This window comes from Otolemur garnettii, unplaced genomic scaffold, assembly GCF_000181295.1.
Source record: "Otolemur garnettii isolate 467f Iridium unplaced genomic scaffold, OtoGar3 scaffold00097, whole genome shotgun sequence".
Lineage (NCBI taxonomy): Eukaryota > Metazoa > Chordata > Mammalia > Primates > Galagidae > Otolemur > Otolemur garnettii.
In genome coordinates this window covers 227,336-248,520 of record NW_003852492.1, presented here as the reverse complement: position 1 = coordinate 248,520, position 21,185 = coordinate 227,336, and the positions used below count along the sequence as shown (strand labels likewise).

Below are 21,185 nucleotides of genomic sequence, written 5' to 3'. Positions count from 1 at the left end.
GAAGACTCTGGGCCAAAGGCCGCTTTAGTCCCCCAGGCGACCCTGCGCCTCTCCTAGGCTGAGCTGTTACCGGCTTCCGCGAGCGTGCGTGCGGGCGCGGACTGGGGGGCCGAGAGTCCGCAAAAGCTCGGGGCGCGCGGGGCGCGGCCTGGGCGGGGCGCCGGGACGTGCTGACCGTCTGCGGACCGGCCAGAAATGTCGCCTCTCCCGGGGAGGCGAAGGTGAGGGGGAGGTGAGTGCCGTGGTACGCGGTCTCTGTGGCTCGCTGAGGCCACTTGTCTCACCCGTCCTTCACCAGTGGGCGGCCTCGCCCGTGCTACCGGGGGTTGCAATCTGTGGCCCCAGCTGAGCGGTGCGGACGAAGGTCCAGCAAAGGCGTCCCCCGCCCGCAGGTTGGTACGGCCCGGCCCTGCCGCTGACCTGGCAGGCTGCGCGCGCACCCTCGAGGGCGCCTCCCACTCCTCCTCCTCGCGTTCCAGGTCCGCTCTGTGCCCGCGGAGTTGCGCGCCCGCGCGCCTAGGAGGGGAGGAGCACGGCCGCGGGGACGCGCCCGGCTGGCTCCGCCCCCAGCTCCCCTCCTCCTGATCTCCGGTGCCGGGCTCGCGCTGCTCAGAGCCAGGAGACTGGAGACCCCGCGCCCGCCCCCGCTCCCCCGCCCCCGCTGGCGTGCTAGGCGCCGCGCGCTCCTGCCGCCCTGCCCCGCGCATGGAGGGGCCCGTTCGGATCGCTGCCGCAGCCGCCAGCGCGCGGGGGATGACCTGGGGGTGGCTTTCGGAGCCGGCTGCCGCGCAGGAGGTCTGGAGGCTTAGTCAGCCCGGCGGAGAGGTGCAGGAGGGGTCCCGCGGCGGGGGCGGGGGCGGAGGCTGGGGCTTGGGAGCCGGCACGTCCGGGGGCCCGGGTGCATAGGGGTCTGGGGTTGGGGCAGGATGCTGAGGGATGCCCAACCCGGAGCTGCGACGTTCGCCTGCTCGGGGACTCGGAGCGCCTCGTGAGAGAAGGCGGGAGAGGTGTCAGTGACGCGGTGAGATCTTCCCGACGACCGGGCGCTGGGCAGGTGGGGCGCCGGACGGCCGGGAGCGCCAGGCGTCTGTGCGTTTTCCGGGGGGAGGCGGCTACCGGCCTCTGCACCTCAGTCCCCGCGAAGCGCCCGCAAAAGACAGTTGATTTATCTATGAGGAGAAGGGGCGAAAGCTCCGGCACAATGTATCTTTCTCTGCCTTCCCAGACGCAGTGACTTCCCAGCCCCAGGGAGTGTATTTTTCCTTCTGCGCTGTAAAGCTTTCTGTGGCTTGCATTATCATTTGCTAAATACGTTACAGCTCATTTTTATAAAAGTCTGCAGCTTCCAGACCTTTGTTGCTTTCTCTCCGCATCTAGGAATTTTAGTAATAAATCACTGAGGGGGATAGACTCTTTTTCCCTTACCTTTATTGTCCTTCTTAACCCCACCAAATCAGGTGGAAGGGTCTCCAAAAGAGCTCTCTCCGAAATGCCTGCCCTGCCTGGGCGACAGAAGGTGGCAGGTGCTTTTATTAAGGGCAGGCTGTTTTCCAGTTGAGACCTAGAAGTTAGACAATCTCGTTAACAGAGAGTCACTCTTTGTGTCTCAAATCAGACACCTTGCAAAGCAGGAGTTTGGACTAAAGGGTAACATGAGATTTATTTTCAGGCCTATCCCAGTGAAGATGAAAGAGAGCAAATCAGTTAATTCTGATTCCATGCCTCAATGACACTTTTGCCATACTTAAAGGGGTCTGTCTCCAAAGAGGGTGGGGAGGAGCTTGGGGAATTTGAAATGAACTTATTCTCAGTATTCAATTACATCTCATAGTTTTTTTTTTCCCCCTCCTAGTATTGCATATTTAGCTGAAAATGTGGGGATAAGTTCACCTTTTAGGATAAGATGAAAGAAAACCTTCAGAAAATTTCTGGGAATTTTAAATTAGTGCTTAACTAGAAAGCATTCTCAGGCACCCAGACAGGCACCAAATACTGTAGTTTCTGTTATGCACATGTTGACATAAACTGCCTCATATTTGAAGTTACATGAGAAGGATGGAGAAAACCTGTTTCATTTTGTAAAGACATGCCCTGGGTGTGTGTTTGGCAGTGTGTAGAACAGAAACATTTATATTTCTATTAAAAAACACACAAATGTTATTGTTTAACTTTCCATGCAAAAACTCGGATATAGTGTTTGGGAAATCTGTCTTTGTTTGAGTAGTTTAGTCAACCAGGAAAATCAGTTACTAGAGGTACCTTGCTGTTGTTTTCATAGCAACTCACTGGGGATGCTTTGATTGATTGCTGTGGTTCTCATCAACCTCCTCTTTCCTGTAAAGTACTTAAACAGCTCTGATGCTCAAGCCTTCAAGTACAAAGAACCTTTGGACTTAGAGCATACTGATCTAAGTTGTGTAGGAGGGCTTCTAAATCTGTCTTATTTCTTGCCTTCTTTGCAGGTAGTTTGACTTTGTAGTAATGGAATTAAGTTCATTTAGGATAGCACTTTCCTCCCCAGATCAACAGAACACGTGTCCAAGGCTGCTCCTAGGAATTCCTGTCACAGGGCTCTTCTCTAAAGAGGTTAGGTAAAATTTGTCAGCTAGTTCTTACGCTTTCCTCATATTTTTCTGCTTTGCTTTTATGTTTTCATGAATTTGCAGACAATTTCATTTATGGTTTTGTCAAAGTATAAGTTGAAGTGAAATTTTTGTTCTTTTGTGAATGTAGAGTTTATAATATAAAACTAGTGATTGTTTCTAAGTAAAATGCTAGGGAAATGATTTCAGGAATTAAACTTCATCTTAGTGAAATCAGGGAGGGGAGGGGATAGGAGGTAAAAAGTAATGACTTGAAAAATTTGTTCTTTTACTGTATAGTTATACCTGCTAACACATTGTGGTCTCATTGTTACTAGGTGGAAGTCAGGGTCAGGCAGCACATTGGAAGTAAATGAGCTGCCTGCCCAGTAGTCTTTCTGTAGATAGATGAACTTACTACTTAATACAATCTAATTAGGTTAGAAGCAGAATGTGGAGTCTGGTCGCTAAATATATTGCTTTGAAGGACTTGCTTTAGTAGTGTTTTTTTCAATTGATAACTTATTCAACAATTTTTGTGAACCTGAATCAGTACGTTTTATGGGTTTTGTTTAAATTTTAATTTTGTATGTAAACATTCCACGCGATAAATTTTTGTATTTGGCACTAATTCACTTTCAAAAGGAGGGCTTTATTTGATTCTTTCCTGTTAAAATTAAGGGATAGTGTGTGGAATATACTGAACGTCACTTCAAAAATATTGGATTACAATTAAGTGAAAAACGTGGTTTGTTGGTTTTTTTTTTTTAATCCTTCAAGTTTTCCCTCATTGTTTGTGCTCTTTCCTCCATTGTCAGGCTTAAAACATACAGTATCATTGTCATCTGTCCCCTGAATAATGGTCCTGAGGTGATATTATTAATGTGGCTTTTTAAAATCAAACTAATTATACTTGCCTAAAAGAGCCACATGTGTGCGATTCTAGCTGCCTGGTGCCTTTTGAGAGCCCTGGAGACAAGCTAGTGAATAGAGCTGAAAATTCATTCTGTATTTGATTAAATGGAACAGACTTGCTGCTCCTTACCCCAGCAGGGGCTGTGAGATCTCTTGATCCCCGAAGCGGCTCCAAGACCCTGGGAATTCCATTAGCGAGCACCTGAGGAATTTCTGCCCTGCAGTGCCTTTTTGTATGTGTGTGTATATGTGTGTGTGTGTGTGTGTGCGCGCGCGCACACGCGCGTGCATGCACAGAGGGAGTGGAGCAGGGTGGGTTGAGGGGGACATAGGGGCAGAGAGAAGGCTACATTGGAGGACTCCATATGTTAGCAGATCTAAAATCATGGCATGACTTAACAGCTTATCTTGTAGGAGAAAAGCCCAACCCAAAGGCACATTCCTGGTCCAGACTATTACAAGCAGGACTATGCTGATGTGTTTTAACTCTGAAGTGAACTCTGGTGTGCGTACAGAAAGTCGCTTCTCTGCTTTCCCTCTGAAGCACAAGCATATACATGTTGCAGGTTTGGTGAGTTTTCTTTCAGTGATCTTTTGATAAATATGTAAAATTGTCTTACAGTCTGGCTTTCCATAGGAGCTGATATATTAATTTTTTTTAACTAAGAGCAAAATTAGACTTTTATGTGAAGCAGATTGTTCTGCAGAGATGAAATGCTTGTTTGAATAGGCAAATTTTACTCTTTTGATGTGATTTTTACTGTGCTTTTCTTACATCATTATTAATGAATTTAAATTCATTTAGAGGAGGTATCTCTTTTCTGTTGTCTTAAGAATTCTGATTTCTAGTATTTTTTAGAGATTGCTTTGCACACAATCTAGCATTTCTGAAATTTAGACAATCTAAATTTCAAATCTACTTGAAATTTACTATCAAGTAAATAAAAATACATCTGCCAGAAACATTCTGTAAAATCTTTGGAACAGAATTTTTGAGAAACATTTGTGTGTCTTCTTTTCTCTGTCCGTGCCGCAAATAATTTTTGGGTACAAACATTTTTTTTCAGAATACTAGCTCAGTTTTTTTTTTCCTTGTATGATTTTCAAGGAAGACCAGTTCTGAATTTTGGATGGTATGGTTAATTGGTTTTCATCTTTGGAGAATGTAAATTCCAGTGCTCATAGTTCTCCTCGAGTGCAGGGTACAGTTGTGTGCTAGTTGGGTTTCTTGATGTGTTTTGTCCCTGACTAAACTCATGTTTTGTGTAGAGCCCAGCTCTTCCTGTCCTGTACCCAGGTAGTCCTCTGCCACACTCTCCTCACAATGGTGTTTAGAATAAGGAAGCCTTTTTGAGAATTTGTTTAATTTTTTTCCACCATAATCCTGGGCATGCCTCCTACTATGTACCATCCTGGTTTATAGCCATTTAGCTGCTTTGCTATGTGATGTATTTTGATGCCCAGAGATAGTAAAAAACTACTTTAAAGCACATTTTGTTTTGCCACATATCAGTTGGAATGTGAGAAGGGACTTCCATTCTTGAGAGCCAGTGATGTGCCTTTTAATCTTAATTGAGAAAAAATAGACTGTGTAATTAAACTTAGGTTACATTTTCTGCTTATGTTTTGTTGCTTGGCACTCTGTGGTTGATTTTATTTTCATGTTGCCCTAATGTAAACAGAAAATGGAGAAGTTGATGTAGAGCTTGCTTTTCAGCTATTCTTTTTATAGACCAACTCACCTCTTGTTATTGATATGAGCTTGGGCAATGATCTTGACCTAAGCCTTGGATTTTTTTATCTGTAATATGGGGATTAAACACAGTAGTATTTCTTACTACCATTGTGGGGATTAGATGATACAATGAGAGTAAAGTGCTTGGCATATAGTAAAACCTCTATAAATGTCAGCTGCTGTTATTTTTATTAACTCCTCTTGTACATGTTAGTGTGTTACTTTAATCCCAAAGTGATTTCTTTGAAGTACTCCGTAATGAGGAATTCTTAGAAGTTAGTAATAGCGTGGGCATGTGCTACTGCTGTGGTTTTCAGTTGCTAGTCTTCTTAAATTTATAATTAAAACTTAAGAGGCATTTAGAAATAATGTTTTACATTGTTTTCCAGTTGAGGTGTAACAATATAATATTAGAGAGTGTACAGCTAATGTACAGAGAATAGCTGGCTGTTATACATACAGGTACTTATCTGTGGTAACCACCACTCAGATCAAGATATGGGATATTTCCTCTGCCTTAGAAGGGTCCCTAGTGCTTTTCCCAGTTTGCCCTCCTTCTTCCTTGCAGGCAGCAACTATTCCGACTGGTCTCACCATGGGTTACTTCTGTTTGTTCTTGAACTTTGTGTAGGTCGACTCGTAAAATATATGCTCTTACATCTGGTTTCTTGTATTGCTCATTATGTGTATGAGACTTATGTTATTGCATAGAGTACTAATTCATGGTTGTAGAGTCTCTTGTGCATTTTGAAATTCATAGTAGTTCATTTTATTGGTACATTGAGTACAAGGTCATTGGGAGAAAAAAGAAAATAACAAACCTCATTTTTCTACATAAAAATGGGTTGAAGGAAGGGTGGTGCCTGTGGCTCAAAGGGGTAGGGTGCCGCCCCATATGCTGGAATTGGTGGGTTCAAACCCAGCCCTGGCCAAAAACTGAAAAAAAAAAAATGGGTTGAAAGTAAGATAATTGCCTTTAGTCACAGTTACATAAACCAAATCTTTTGTTAATTGTATTCATTTTTAGGAGAGAAGGAAGGATCTTAAAATAGGGGGAGAAAGAACCATCCAAGGTAGTTTATATCCTTCATGCTTAAGGTTAAATGCCATAGTCAGTATTTAGAATTGTGCAGAAATAACCATCAGCCCAGCATTAGTGTAATAATCATGGTGAGTTCAAAGTGAAACAGCATGTTTTTTTGTTTTTTTGTTTTCAAATAAAGTCCACCAAAAAGGGAATGAAATATAGCTAGGCTGATACTGCTGGAAGATTTTTGAAGAATGGGACCAAACACGGGAAGAAGCATTTTGGCTGCTAACCTTACTAGCAGTTTCAGCCAGGCCATGCCTGCACATTCCAAGTCTCGTCTGTATTGTTGGGGTTCACTGATACGCTGCATAGTGCTTACTTCACAAACAGTGAGGCAAGATGATTCAGCAGATCAACTGGAATTTTTTTTTGTTTTATTTTATGTTTTGGAGGGGACACTGGCTAATGTTACAGCTTGTATCTCCTGTTATTGGAAGCATTGAAGATTTTCTGGTTGTGCTCTTTGAACACGCTGGCTGCCTTTCTCTCAGGAGGCATTGTGTTTTTCAGCATTTATAATTTTATTAAATTTTACTATCCATAGCCCTTTGACACAAGGTCATTCTTCACATATAGTAGGACTAGCTTCTCCTGGACTCCAGAGGGCAAATTGTCCCCTTTGCTTCTTGAATCAGACCACCAGTGGCCGGGATTTCTTTGGGGTGGGGAGAGTTGAAATAGTGATGTGTAATTCATCTTTGGCTCTAGAGGGGCACTCAGATGCAGATTATATCTCAGAAAAAAGAACTATTGACAAATAGTTCTGCCTCATGGGAGAAAATGCTGTTTTGAAGGGATGAGAGCTCCTTATTACTGGATGAATTTCAGTAGCATTTGCAAAGGATGGCATGGAAGGAATCTCTTCCCTGGATGAGAGCTTGGACCAAAAGACCCCTAAGGGCCTGTATAGTACCAGGGTTCCATGAAATATGCTTTATAGTGTGACTGGTTTACATACCCACCGTATAAATGATTTTGGATGGAAAAATATGTTGAAGTTCCAAATAGCCATTGGATAAATGCATTTTTCCAGATCAACCCGCATTTAAAGTTGGGGACCATCTTCACTTGTTGGCACTTTTTCATTTCATTTGTAATCCTAAGTTTATCACTAACAAATAAAACAAGTAAATGTGAAATATGCTTTCTTGATTACTTAAAATAGGGACTTCTCTCATCTTCTAAGTATATCAGTATCAGGAATGATAACACCTCACAGGTGTAGTATATGAACCTTTTCATATAGGTACACATCTGAGAATTTACTTTAATCCATCTTTGCCCAGTTATTCATTTACTTCTACAACAAATTAGTTGTAAAAATTAATAAAAGTTTTTTGGTCTGTCTCTGTAACCCAGATTTTTTTACCCTTGAATTTCAAGAGGGTGAAATAACTCACATAGGCAGAGTAAGGGCAATATTAATGACTTACCCAAGCAGCAAAACCTATTTAGGATGTTTTCTGGGACCCATAGTATTTAACTGTATACACATCTTGTAGTGGTATTTTATGTTAATAGTTGATACTTAAATTTTTTTATTTAAATTATTTTAAATAAAACATTTTAAATTTATTTTTATAACGATTGTGAGGGGACTGTGGTGTCTTGAATTGCCAAGATGGTATTGTCTCTATTTTACAAAGCAGAGAAGTACGTTGCGTTTTTACTGTTTTATGTTTATATACGCACATCACACCATCTTTGTCCTCCCTGCAATTTCTAAGCAGATTTCCTTTATCTCTTCTCTGTTACCATTTCTTACCCCTCCATCCTCCTTTTCAAACACAAAAAGGAGATTCAGAAGATGAGAAGGAAAAATGCCTTTATAAGTCAAGCTTAAACTGCCACTAAGTCATCCCCCTGCTTCCAGTGTTAGTTTCCCACTTTTAAATCATCCATTTTTCTGTATTTTGCCAGTGTAATGATCTTCCTAAAACATAAATCCAATTACATGACTGCGCTCCTTAAAATCCTTCAAAGTCCTTGAATCTCTGATTCCTGAAAGCTCAGGTCTTTATTTTTTACTTTATTTTATTTTATTTTTTTTTTGAGACAGAGGCATACTTTCTTGTCCAGGTAGAGTTCCCCGGGCATCATAGCTCACAGCATCCTCAAACTCTTGTGCTCAAGTGATTCTCTTGCCTCAGCCTCCCAAGTAGCTGGGACTACAGGTGCCCACCACAGTGCCTGGATATTTTTAGAGATGGGATTTTGCCTTTGCTCAGGCTGGTCTCAAACTCAAGCTCAAGCAGTCCACCTGCCTTGGCCTCCCAGAGTGCTAGGATTACAGGTGTGAGTCAGCATGCCAGGGCCTAAAGCTCAGGTCTTTACTAGGATGTAGGGTATTTACTATGGTGTCAGAATTGCATACATGTCTATCTTATTCTTTAAGGACAATGTGATTTTTCCCCTATACATATATGGTCAGCCCATCTACCCCTCTCTTTGCACTCTGCCCAGTAAGTCCCAACCAATCAGATTCCTGAATGGCATTGATGTGCATTTGAATTTCTTGGTGGGAGGATGTTAAAGTGCATATTCTGATTTATTAAGTCTCTGGTAAAGCCTAAGATTCTCCCTTCTGACAAGTTTCCAAATGATACGATGAGCTGGGTGAAAAACCTTAAGTAGGAAGGTGCTTATATAATAATAATTATCATCATAATAAACTATCTTGTTAGATCCATGAATGCTTTCAACACACAATTTTGCTCTTAAAAATCCAGTGAAATCAGTGACTCTCTATGTTGAGTTTAGGGGCCAATACCACAGCTTCAAGTTTAGTGAAAGAAACAAGTAGTGAAATGTTGGAGATGCTAAGACGTCTATTCTGATATTATCACTAGATATTATCACTTGCCAAATATTTTGAATATTTTAACAGTTTTATATATTTAAAATGTATAAATTTATTCTGTGCTGTGCCATTCTGTGCTTAGAGAGCTAAAGTCACATTTGTCCGTGTTTTGAGTTCAGGGGTTCTTCTGGGTATGTGGGGACTAAAAAGTTCATTCTGACTTCTCTCTCTTGCCAGGGAAATTTCTAGCTTTTTATGGTATCAGAATAAAAGTAATTAGTGTTCTTTATTTTACTATAATTTGATATATGTTTGGTGAATAATTGTATACATTGCCTGGTTGGAGATAAAATTGGCAAGAGGGACAAAATACTACTATTATCAGGCCCTGAAATTACTGACATCAGAATTTGGCAGTCTCTTTTATTCCAATAAAAAGAAAAACATCACAAGCTTGGGAATAAGACATTTTTCTTGCCCATTTAATTTAGTGTCTTTTCATGGTTTGGCCTCAGGACATGGATACAAGAAAATAACACATTAAGTAATAGATAGTAAGAATTGGGGAGTGAACATATTGGAATGGACATACTGTTTCTCACTCACCTCTATTTTAGTAATTCAGATGTTTTCTCTTACGTTGGTGGTGATGAGAGTGTTAAAAGATACGAGGAAGCCTTGTTTATGAAATAGGGTTAAACCTAATAATTTGGCTTGATGTTCCAAAGCTCACAGTATATTGAAAACTTTTCATGATTGGCTTATAAGATGGTCATGGAGGATGGATGTCTGAAGGTATTTATGTGATGGTACAGTGCTCTGTATAAAAATCTTAGCAAAATAATACCAAATTACCAGTAAAAGCAGTTTGATTTGAAATAGCATTTTCTCCTTCCCATTTCATGCTGGATGCTTGCATTGTAAAATCAGATTTTTAGATGTTACCATTATTTAATGACAACACACATACTGGGATTTCAGATTGGTGTCCATGTCACATGGTCAGTAGACCTTGGGACTGCTAAATTTTAAGGAGATATTTTTATAGTTCTTAATAGATTATTAAACTCCTGAGTAGAACCACATTGGAATTTTACTACTGTGTTGTACCTATGATTTATCTTGTTGGTGCATTTTGCTTGATCACCTTTCAAAATGAGTTATTTTATTGTTTCTTTTCATTAAATCTTGTATATTTATCCATAATGAAATGGCAAATTTTCTTCTATACTAATTAGAATTATAGAGAGGTTCTGCTGAGGTGCTTCTGGTTGATCAAGGTATATTTTAAACCTAATTCTACATTTAGTTGTCCTTTGGTACCCATGGGGGATCGGGTCTAGGGCACCCCTTTCACCGCCCTCACCACTGGGCAAATAACAAAATCCCTGGAATCTCAGGTCCCCTGTATGAAATGTATTTGCATACAGCCTGTGCACATCCTCCTGTACACTTTAAATTACCTCTAGATTACTTGTAATACCTACCACAGTGTAAGTGCTATGTAAATAGTTGTTATACTTTATTTTTAAATTTGTATTTTTTTATTTTTTCCTCCCAGAATATTTTTGATTTTGTAGTTAGTTGAATCTGCAAATGTGTAGCCATGGACATGGAGTGTTGGTTGTATATACCACTGCTTGGCATAATTTCACGTCCTGTTACAATCTGATTAGAATTGTTCTAATTTTTAAATTAGCACTTTGATTTCTATTTATTGAAAATTAAGCATACTTTCTTTTTTGTAGTTATGAATTCTTTTTTGAGGTTACAACAAAAATAAACTGATTTAACCTTTACCCAGAATTCACTTTAGTCACTATGTTTTAAATTATTTTGTATTTTAGTTGGATTTCTCTCTTAAAAGAAATTGCAATAGTCATGTTTTGACTGTAGACCTATATAGGTGCTTTATATAATTTTCCTCATACGTTTTAGAGCGAAAGTTTTTTTTTTTTTAAACTCGTACCTTGTGGCGATCAAAAGCCAATTTTGAGTCATAACACTGGTTGTTAGCTGTGGTCTCCTATTAGGCTAGTGGACACAATTGTCATTACTTGTGATTTCTTTTGTGTTTGAGGGTGTATTTTAAAAGAGTTCTTGTCATAGTGGTTAGGTCTTACAATAATTTCACATTTGTTACTCTGAGGGCAGCCATGGTGGGGGGTTTAATTATGTAATATAGCTTGTGCAGAGATTTGGTAGCAGTGTTTTGTGGCTTCAGATCAATTTTAGCTCAGGGATCTGACTAAACATATCTTGTTAAAGTTAAGAGGGTTCTGTAGCTAGCTAACTGCCAAGTGGTTTCTAAATATGAACCTTGGTAGATCCAGGCTAATACATGCCCCCCTCCCCCAAAAAATAATACCAAAAGTCATTTTAAAGAAACACTGTCAGTGTTTTACTTGTTATTGTGGTGTTTCTCTCCCAGATAGGTAGATTATTAGGGAAAAGATAAGGAAGCAAATAGCCCCGTAGAGCAGAAACTTTAAAGGTGGTCAGATTCATGTTTTCTTAGCTAGCTGTATGTATGCACAGGACACTTAATTAGCTGTGATTGTTGATGTCAGCAGGTCCTGGGATCAAATCAGCAGGTATCATATCTCAGATACTACAGACCTTCCACACTCCAGAATGAGAAACTGAGTTTTGTGTTTTTCATTTGTGCAATTAAGTATTCTTTTTTCTTTATTTTGAAATGTAAGTTTCCTGGAGAAAAATTCTTTGACATTTTGTAGACAGACAAGGTCCTCATTTGCTTGTTAAGGGTTCTTTCATGGAGCAATACTAGCCTCTTTTGCTTTTGATTCACCTGGAGTACACTGCATGTGAACTTGGGCAATTTAACAATAAATAATATGGTGAGGAGGAGCCAAGTATGGCTTCTAGAGAGCAAGGCCCTTGGTCTGTTGGGTGCCCTGCAGCCTCCAGGGGACTGGGAAGGATACTCTTAACGGAGTCTGGGAGGAGCTGCAGCACACCGTCCCCAGTGCTGGGGGCGGGGGGGGGGGTGCAACTGTTTCAGTAATTAAAATTCTGATTTTGTGGTCCTTTTTATTCCATATATATGTAAAAATTTCATTCTTCTTTGTGGTTCTGATAGTGATCGAGCTGTCATTTCCTAAATAACTTTTATAGAGCCCTTTGTGCTTTGCAGAGTATTTTGCAGGTTCTTTTCCTTTTTTTTGCTACTGACAAGTTAGGAGATTGTAAAATTTTTGTGAGAATGAAAATCATGAAGGCAATACATAATTGAACATCGGTATCAGATATAAAAGTTTTAATCATGTTTAAAGTTCGGTGTCCTGGCATGGCGCTCATAGCTCAGTGGTTATGGCACTGGCCACATACACTGAGGCAGGTGGGTTCCAACCTAGCCCAGGCCAGCTAAAACAACAATGACAACTGCAACAAAAAAATAGCTAGGCATTGTGGTGGGCACCTGTAGTCCCAGCTGCTTGGGAGGCTGAGGCAAGAGAATCACTTGAGCCCAAGAGTTTGAGGTTGCTGTGAGCTGTGGTGCTAGGGCAACATAGTAAGACAACTGTCTCAAAAAAAAAAAAAAAAAAGTAGGCATTCTTTATAATCTCTTTGTTAAATGTTGGAAAAGGTTGTCGTTTAAAAGCTTAGTCTTTCGTTTTAGGTTTATTTTAGGTTGTAATTACACAGTTGTGTGTGCCTAGGAATAGATTGAAATAGTTAAATTCTAGGGTTTTGTTTTGTTCTGTCTCTGACATTTCTGAACCACAAGCTCGGTATTCTAGGTCTCTTCACCTAATGGAAAATATTGAAGTAAATTTTGCCTCAGATAAAATTGACTGCCCAGTAAAAACTCTTTCCTCTAAGGAAGTCATTTTGTCTTCTCCCTAGCCACTAGAATCCTTGTTTTTTTTTTTTTTTTTTTGAGACAGAGCCTCAAGCTGTCACCCTGGGTAGAGTGCTGTGGCATCACAGCTCACAGCAGCCTCTAACTCCTGGGCTCAAGCGAGTCTCCTGCCTCAGCCTCCCAAGTAGCTGGGACCACAGGCGCCTGCCACAACGCCCGGCTATTTTTTGGTTGCAGCCATCATTGTTGTTTTGGTGGGCCCAGGCTGGATTTGAACCCACCACCTTAGGTGTACGTGACTGGCACCTTAGCCACTTGAGCCACAGGCGCTGAGCCTAGAATCCTTGTTTTTTTCACCTCTTCCTTTTACAGCAGATAGGATACTTAGAAATTCCTTAATAGTATATCCCAGCTAATTATGAAGCTTTCAAGTCATTTCCAATTATATGTAAGGAAATTAGCATAGAGGACATTTTAGAAATGAAGCTTATTTTACGTTTGTGTCTTTGGTTGTGGAATGAATATAAAATCTAAATTGATAGGCTCTTTCTTTTATTTTCACAGTTGTTCCAAGATGCTCCTGTAGCTAAAACATGGCAGATGGTATTGAAACAAAATTAGGTTTTTCATTTCTTGGAATTAAAAACCTAGTTTTGTTTGGAAATTAATTAATATGTTGGAATATGAGTTAAAGCTTTGCAGTTTTAAGTGATTCTTGTAGCATTGCTTTTATGAATTGTTGGCTATTTCTGTTTTGTTTTATGTCACTGCATAATGTAGGCTAAAACAAATGTTAATGCTGTAGCATTTTAATGATAACTAGTTTGTGTAACTTTGGTGTAGATTATAACAGTTATTAACTATTTAATGGAATAGTTTAAAAATGATTTTTAGGGACCATCTTCAAGAGAGAAAAATATGTGTTCTTAGCTGTGGTTTGCCCCTCCTTTTTTGGAGAGAAGGCCAAGATGTGATAGCAGCTCCCAGGGAGAGGTGTGAGGCTGTTTATTTTCACTCTGGAGATGTATATACTACAGAAGGAAAGCTCTGGCCTTGCTTCGCCTAAGCAAGTCATTACTTATCTGCAATCTGGCAAGCAGTTTGATGAAGGTTGACAGAATTCACATAATATCAGAACCAGGCCCTCATAATGATTGATGAGGCTTATCTGTAAGTTTCTTTTTTTTAACTTGAAGAAAAAACTGAACGAGAATTAATACTTCTTCAGATCTCTAATTGCCAAGTATAAACCAAATCTGTAATATGGTTTTAACTATACTAAGCAGTATGTATTAATTTGCATGTTATTATTTAGGTTATAATTAAATGAATTAAAAATAACAATGTTTTTAGGTCTTCAGGTTAACTTGGCTTTTGTGTAATTAAATTGTTGATTTTGAGATCATGTTTCCCATCTTAACATCTTTCTTAAAATGGATTTCTTTGATACTATACTTTTTTTTTTTTTTGAGACAGAGTTTCATTCTGTCACCCTGGGTAGAGTGCCATGATGTCATCATAGCTTAGAGCAACCTCGAACTCTTGGGCTCAAGTGATCCTTCTGCCTCAGCCTCCCTAGCAGCTGAGACTACACGTGCCTGCCACAACGCCTGGCTATTTTTCTATATTTAGTAGAGATGGGGTCTCACTGTTGCTCAGGCTGGTCTTGAACTCCTGAGTAAAGAGTGTTGGCATAAGGAATAACAGGCTTGACACAGAGTCTGTGCAGGGGGACCTAGGAGCTTGGGGAGGAGTCTCTTGAACAAACCTCAGGTATTTGCTATCATAAAACAGGAAGAAGTAGATAAAAGCTGCTCATCAGACATCAGCACTGATAAGGAGGACATGGAGAAGGTCAGGTGGAATGACTCCACCTTTGTTTTTGCAAAACACTGACCTTGAGCATAGCCTTAGCATCCAGCATCAGGAAGCCTTTGGAATTAGAGAAGCTTTACCATAACCATTACCAGGCCTGGTATTGCCATACCTGACAATACATATTCTCTCTTAGAGGTCGTTTTTTTTTGCCCTCCTGCATGTACGCAATTCACACGCCATTCTCATGACTCTTGAGGTCTCTCAAGCAGAAAGTGAGCCTATTATCAAGGTTGGGGCACAGTTTTCCTTACACTGAGTTCAAGCAATATACCAGCCTTGGCCTCCCAGTCTGCTGAGATTACAGGTGTGAGCCACCATCCCCAGCTCTCTTGCTCCCAGTTTTTAATTTTGCTACTCTCCTCCCTTCTCCTTATGCATTTCCACAAACTCATCAGTATAAACATACTTTTGTTGAATACCAAGAAAGTAAAATTTATTTTATGAGAGATGTACTTCATACTCAGTCTTACTGACATGTTCTTAAAAGCAAGGGATAACTTGTTAGAACACTCTGCTAACTTTTCTGTTAATAATTTTCCCCTAAAGTACAAATGTTATACTCTATGGGAAATCCCAGTGCTTTCTAGAATTTTTGTGTATATACTTAAATACTGGAATGGTATTGTATGTCCTTTTTTTCAAATTTCCTAGTTTTCTTTTGGGCTTACTTGTGGCCAGAGCAGAAAAACACTTAGCTGGGATTGGTTCCCGTTACAGACCTACAGTAAAGTGCTGTCCCTAGGGTTGTTTCAGGAAGAGAAATAGAGTTGAAGTAAGATCATGGTATGCAGTGTTTGACTGAGATGGACCAGCATGCACACAGTCAGCCCCACCTGGCTGCTCCCCTGTTTGGTTTCTAGCTAGCTAGGATAAATACAGTAGAGAAGTTCTCCTCAACTGATTCATTGAATGTTGAGACTTAGTGGAAGGAGATCCAAAAAACCGGAGCCAAAAGGAGATATGGAATTAGAACGCACCAGGTGGTGGGCTATCATCCCTCTCTTCAGCTGGACTTTGCCTTTTTGTCTTCAGCAGTGACAGTAATAACGTATTAGAAAGGAGATGCTGGTCTTAAAATTAAAAAATATATATTTTTTAGGTAAGTGTTGATAATCTCATCCTTTTTTCCTACCCCATAGATTAGCTTAGTCATTGAATTTTTATCACTGGCCTCTAGTTTTGCAGGCAAGTAGAATAATTTTAGCAATAATATTGAACAAGTGTGCAAGAGAAAATGCTCATAATTCTGCAGATGCATTGACTTCTAAGATATTCCATTTGAGGCCTATAAAATAGAGGATAAAGATTGGTTGCACTGCGTTTATAGAATTTTCTTAGGGTAGTGATTTTGGTTGCTATGCAGTTGGGTAGCATTTATGATTCTTCCTAAATTTTTTGATTGTGGAGAATTTGTGAATCTTGTATTTGAAACTACAGTTCTTGTCCTACAATTCCAATTCCATTCTCAGCCCAGATTTGTGAAGGGACCAGGGAAATAAGTATATGTTTGATTAACTGTGATGCCGTTTTAGTGAACTTAATGTCTTAACTGAGATTATAATGTCCTATATTTTACTAAAAACCCAGATTTCAATAATGTGTGACATTTTCTTTTTTTTTTTTTCAGACCGAGTCTCACTTTGTCACCTTTGGTACAGTGCTGTGGTGTCACAGCTCACAGCAATCTCCAACTCTTGGGCTTAAGTGATTCTCTTGCCTTAGTCTCCCAAGTGGCTGAGCCTACAGGTTCCTGCCACAATGCCCAGCTATTTTTTTTGTTGTTGTTGCAGTTTTCATTGTTGTTTTAGCAGGCCCAGGCGAGCTTCAGTGTATGCAACTGGCCCTGTGACCACTGTGCTATGGGCACTGAGCTGAGTATATAATTCTTATTATTAGTCTTATTCGTGTAAAAATAAACTAGATGCAAAATTCTTATAAAAGTAAACCAAATTTACAAATACTGGCAAAACTCTTAAACCAAAAACAATTAAAAAATTTAAAGTGATATTTAAAATATGTTTAGATTGCCAGTGTTCAGTATAATGGTTGAAATAAATTTTTGCTTATTTTATATTTCTCTTGTCTATTTGATTTGATTCTTTTGATTTTTAGCATGATTATCATTAATTTTCCTTCTTAATAATGAATTTGTTTTTGACTACCAATCCATTATTTTGTGGGCCAGTCACTTTAAAATGCACCCTAGTATATAATGCCAAAAGATTTAAAAAATTCAGTGAAAAATGTTTGTTATGTATTAATACTTAGTTATTGTTGATGAACCATAGGATGTGGGATAGGTGAAGTGTGAGGGTCCGCTGTGTCATGTATTCTTCAGGTGCAGAGCACCAGTGCTGCCACGAGCTAGAAGACAATTCACAGCTCCCATTCTTCTTACCTGTTTGAAACTTTCTTTGTACAGTGTTCTGTGATGTCATTTGACCATCACATGTCATCAATAAGATTGAAAAATAAAAATGCAAGTTGGGCACTGAAGTCTTCTGGCATGTCTTTGACTGATGCTCCAGACTTTGCTGGATCATATTTTCACAGTAATTTGTTAGCATTGCAGAAACACATTTTTTTCAGTGAATTTCATATTCCCAGAAAGTCATCTGGTAGGTTGGACAACCCTTCCAGAGTAGGAGCGTCCTCCCAGCCTTTATTTCTTTAGGAGCTACCTGCAGGTGTGGCAAGCTTAGCCCTAGGGCCTGTCCTGGGCTTCTGTGTCACCTGCCAGTTACTAGCTGTGGACCCTGGGAAGGATATTGGAGCTTTCTGCATTTCAGTTTCCTCACTTGTGAAGTAGAAATAATACCAATTCTTAAGGTTGTTTGAGGATTGGTAACAGTGTATGTTAAATCTTTGACCCAAACTTAATAAGCGGTAGCTATTAATTATTCTTTGGAAGAATAATTATTATTAATAATAATGAATCTTGTAAGATAGATGTTTAGTAAGGTATATTTATCATATATACATATGTATTTCCTCACAAACCAATTTTTTTGTGCTTCATGGAAACAAGAGGCAAGGGTAGAATAGATGAGGAGAATTATTTGACAAGATTTTCATATTACATACCTACCCCCACTCCCTCAAATCATTTACACGTGACCCACAGTTACTGCCAGGAACATGTCCTGTGCTGACCTGGAGAAATGAGACTGTCAGTGGAAATGTTGAATCTCTGGTAGCTCTGATTTAAATACTTGTACAATATTTTAAAATTCTAATTTTATGATTACTTCTTTAGGTGAGTTTATTTGTTAAGGTAGATAAATCTGCAAATTGATACTTCCTTATATTGAGAGGGAATGACTGACCCACCTCAAGTGTATGTATAAATTAGCATTATAGCAGATTGCTCAAGAAATGTACTTCATTTTTCCTAGATAGTTACCAGATTCAAGATTTGGAAAAAAGTATTGGCAAGAGGTGAGAACTATTGATTACATGGCTTTAAGAAGATTTATAAAACTACTTGTGGTTTTTTTTTTTTTTTTTTTGCAGTTTTTGGCCAGGGCTGGGATCAAACTCCCTACCTCTGGCACATGGGGCCGGTGCCCCACTCCTTTGAGCCACAGGCGCTGCCCAAAACTACTTGTGGTTTGACTCAGTTAATTTGCCCAGTACTGTTAAGGTATGAAGTTCCTCCTAGGCAGTTATCTCCTGTCTAGTACCAAGGATTATGTGCTAGAATTTTGTTTTAACATAGTTTGCTATTACATGATTTTGACTGTATAGCAGTTCGTATCATGTTTCAGGAAACATAAGTATGCACAGTAAAAGCTTAGTATTTTAGCCTGTCATGCTGATCTCTGTCAAAAGTGTACGAAGATGGTCTATTGTATTTGTTTTGCCTATAAACGCTTAAAGCAGCCTTACCTGTACAGATTTTTTGTTTATCCACTGTTGGTCATCCATACATTTTAAAACTTTAAGATCATGACTGTTTTGCAGACTATTCAGTCACTTCTATTTGGAGCAAAGGAATAGTATCTCTGGTGGCGTTCGTGGTGTCTTTTTCCCTTGGATTTAAAGGGGCCTTTTTATAACATCTGTTGTTTAAACTATTTTCACTTTTGTCTTTAGTTTTTCTGTAATGCTGCATCATACTCTGGTAGTTGTTTCGACTTTAGTACCTATCTTAAATTACATGCCATATAATCATTAGCTTTTGATTTTTTTATTTTATTTTGAGACAGACTCACTATGTCGTCCTCAGTAGAGTACTGTGGTGTCACAGCTCACAGCAATCTCAAACTTTTGGGCTTAAGCCATTTTCTTGCCTCAGCCTCCCAAGTAGCTGGGACTACAGGCGCCTGCCACAATGCCTGGCTATTTTGTGTTGCAGTTGTTTAACTGTTGTTTAGCTGGCCCCAGCTGGGTTCGAACCCACCACCTTTGGTGTATGTGGCTGGTGCTGTAACCACTGTGCTATAGGCGCTGAGCCAGCTATTGATTTCTTAAATTGGCATAGTAAAAAGCAAGTAAATATGTGTGTTGACTTACAAAGGGACCAAGTATACTCAATGAACACCTCATGAAACATTATTGCTAATTCTCTTAAATAGCTATTTAATAATGTTAAACCATTCTTATCATGTCTCTGTTGGCCTACTAGAATGTTTTTAAGTGTATTAAAACCAGAAGTTTGTTACATAACTTCATGATTCCCAGAAAACACTGTTGGGTTTTTTATAGTAAAAGTTTATTCATTTATCAAAATTTATTAAGCACTCATTATTTTTCATATTTGACCTCCTTTTAAAAAAATTTCAGATTAATACAGAGTGCAGATGATTAGGTGACATTGTTTGGTTTTGTAAGGTCCAATTTATAGCTGATCCCTTCACCCAGAAGGTGAGCACTATAGCCTACATTGTGCTTGTTGGGTGAGAGTATTAAGCACTCATTTTGTGCAGGGTATTTCCCAGGTGTTGGAAATACACTGATGAGGAACTGACAAAGTTGTGGTTAATCTGTTTCCCCTAGAATTTTTTTAAAAATAAACTTTCTGGGGCAGGCGAGGTGGCTCGTACCTTCAATCCTAGCACTCTGGGAGGCTGAGGAGGATGGATTGCCTGAGCTCATGGGTTCAAGACCAGCCTGAGCCAGAGGGAGACCTTATCACTAAAAATATCCAGGCCTTGTGGCAGGCACCTGTAGTCCCAGCTACTTGAGAGGCTGAGGCAAGAGAATCACAAGTTTGAGGTTGCTGTGAGCTATGACAGTACAGCCCTCAACAGAGGGTGACAAAATGAGACTCTGTCTCAAAAAAAATTTTTTCTTTTTTAAGGCTGTTTTAGATCCACAGCAAAATTGAATGGAAGCTACAGGGATTTCCCATATAACCCCACCCAAAGACATTTTTTACATTTATGTGACTAATAATCTAGCCTTGTTCTTTTTTTTGTAGTATAAATCTGCTCTATCTTGTAATGACTCTTCCTCAGCTATTATCTTATGCAGGAGAAATCAGATTAAAATGAAAATGGAGGTCTTGACCGAAGAAGGAAAGCAAGTTTAAAGCATGAAGTTTTTAGTGGCACACAGAACAAGTGAGGGTGCTGGGGCATTTTGAGGTGAACATGGAGCTGGTGTGATATTTTCTGTCCCTGGATGGCAGCGCCCCAGCATGGTCTGAGAGTTCAGCTTATTTGAGCAGAAGTTAACAATGAAGATTAGGGATGGGACTTTGGGATAAGCTAGGTCTTTCTAAGTGGTAGAAGCCTGTCACTACTGAGAAGAGTGATAATGTCATGTTGAGAGATTGTGTTTGGTGACACCGAGGACATAGAGCTGTGGAATTGCCAGCATTTAAGGTTCCATTTGAAGGCATACATTATAAAATTTAGCTTATTTTATAACCAAATGTGTGGTATTTATCTGTTTATCTACTTATTTAAGACAGTGAAAACATAAACCTCTAACTAAGTCATTTATTACTGATCTTTGAAGCAGCATGATTTTTTTTTTAAGAGACTGAGTCTCACTTTGTCACCCTCAGTAGAGTGCTATGGCATTGCCGCTCATAGCAACCTCCAGCTCTTGGGTTTAGGCAATTCTCTTGCCTCAGCCTCCGGAGTAGCTGAGTTAAAAGGCACCCACCACAATGCCCGGCTATTTTTTTTGTTGCAGTTTGAACGGGGCCAGGTTTGAACCCACCACTCTCAATGTATGGGGCCAGCACCCTACTCACTGAGCCACAGGCGCTGCCCAAAGCAGCATGTTTTGTTTTTTTTTTTTAAATTAAATGTTAGCTGTGTACATTAATGCAATCATGGGGTACAGTGTGGTGTTTTCATATACAATTTGAAATATTTTCATCAAACTGGTTAACATAGCCTTTATGT

General features: G+C 39.7%; 1 protein-coding gene across 4 annotated transcripts in view; it reads left to right on the top strand.

Moving 5' to 3' along the window:
- Window positions 1-723: 723 nt before the first annotated feature.
- Window positions 724-21,185, top strand: part of CDON (cell adhesion associated, oncogene regulated) — a 100,740-nt gene continuing 80,278 nt past the window's right edge. For all 4 annotated transcript variants that reach the window (XM_023516772.1, XM_023516771.1, XM_003795925.3 and 1 more), the window contains exon 1: window positions 724-825. The gene's annotated coding sequence lies outside the window, so the exon portion shown is untranslated. The remainder of the gene's footprint in view (window positions 826-21,185) is intronic.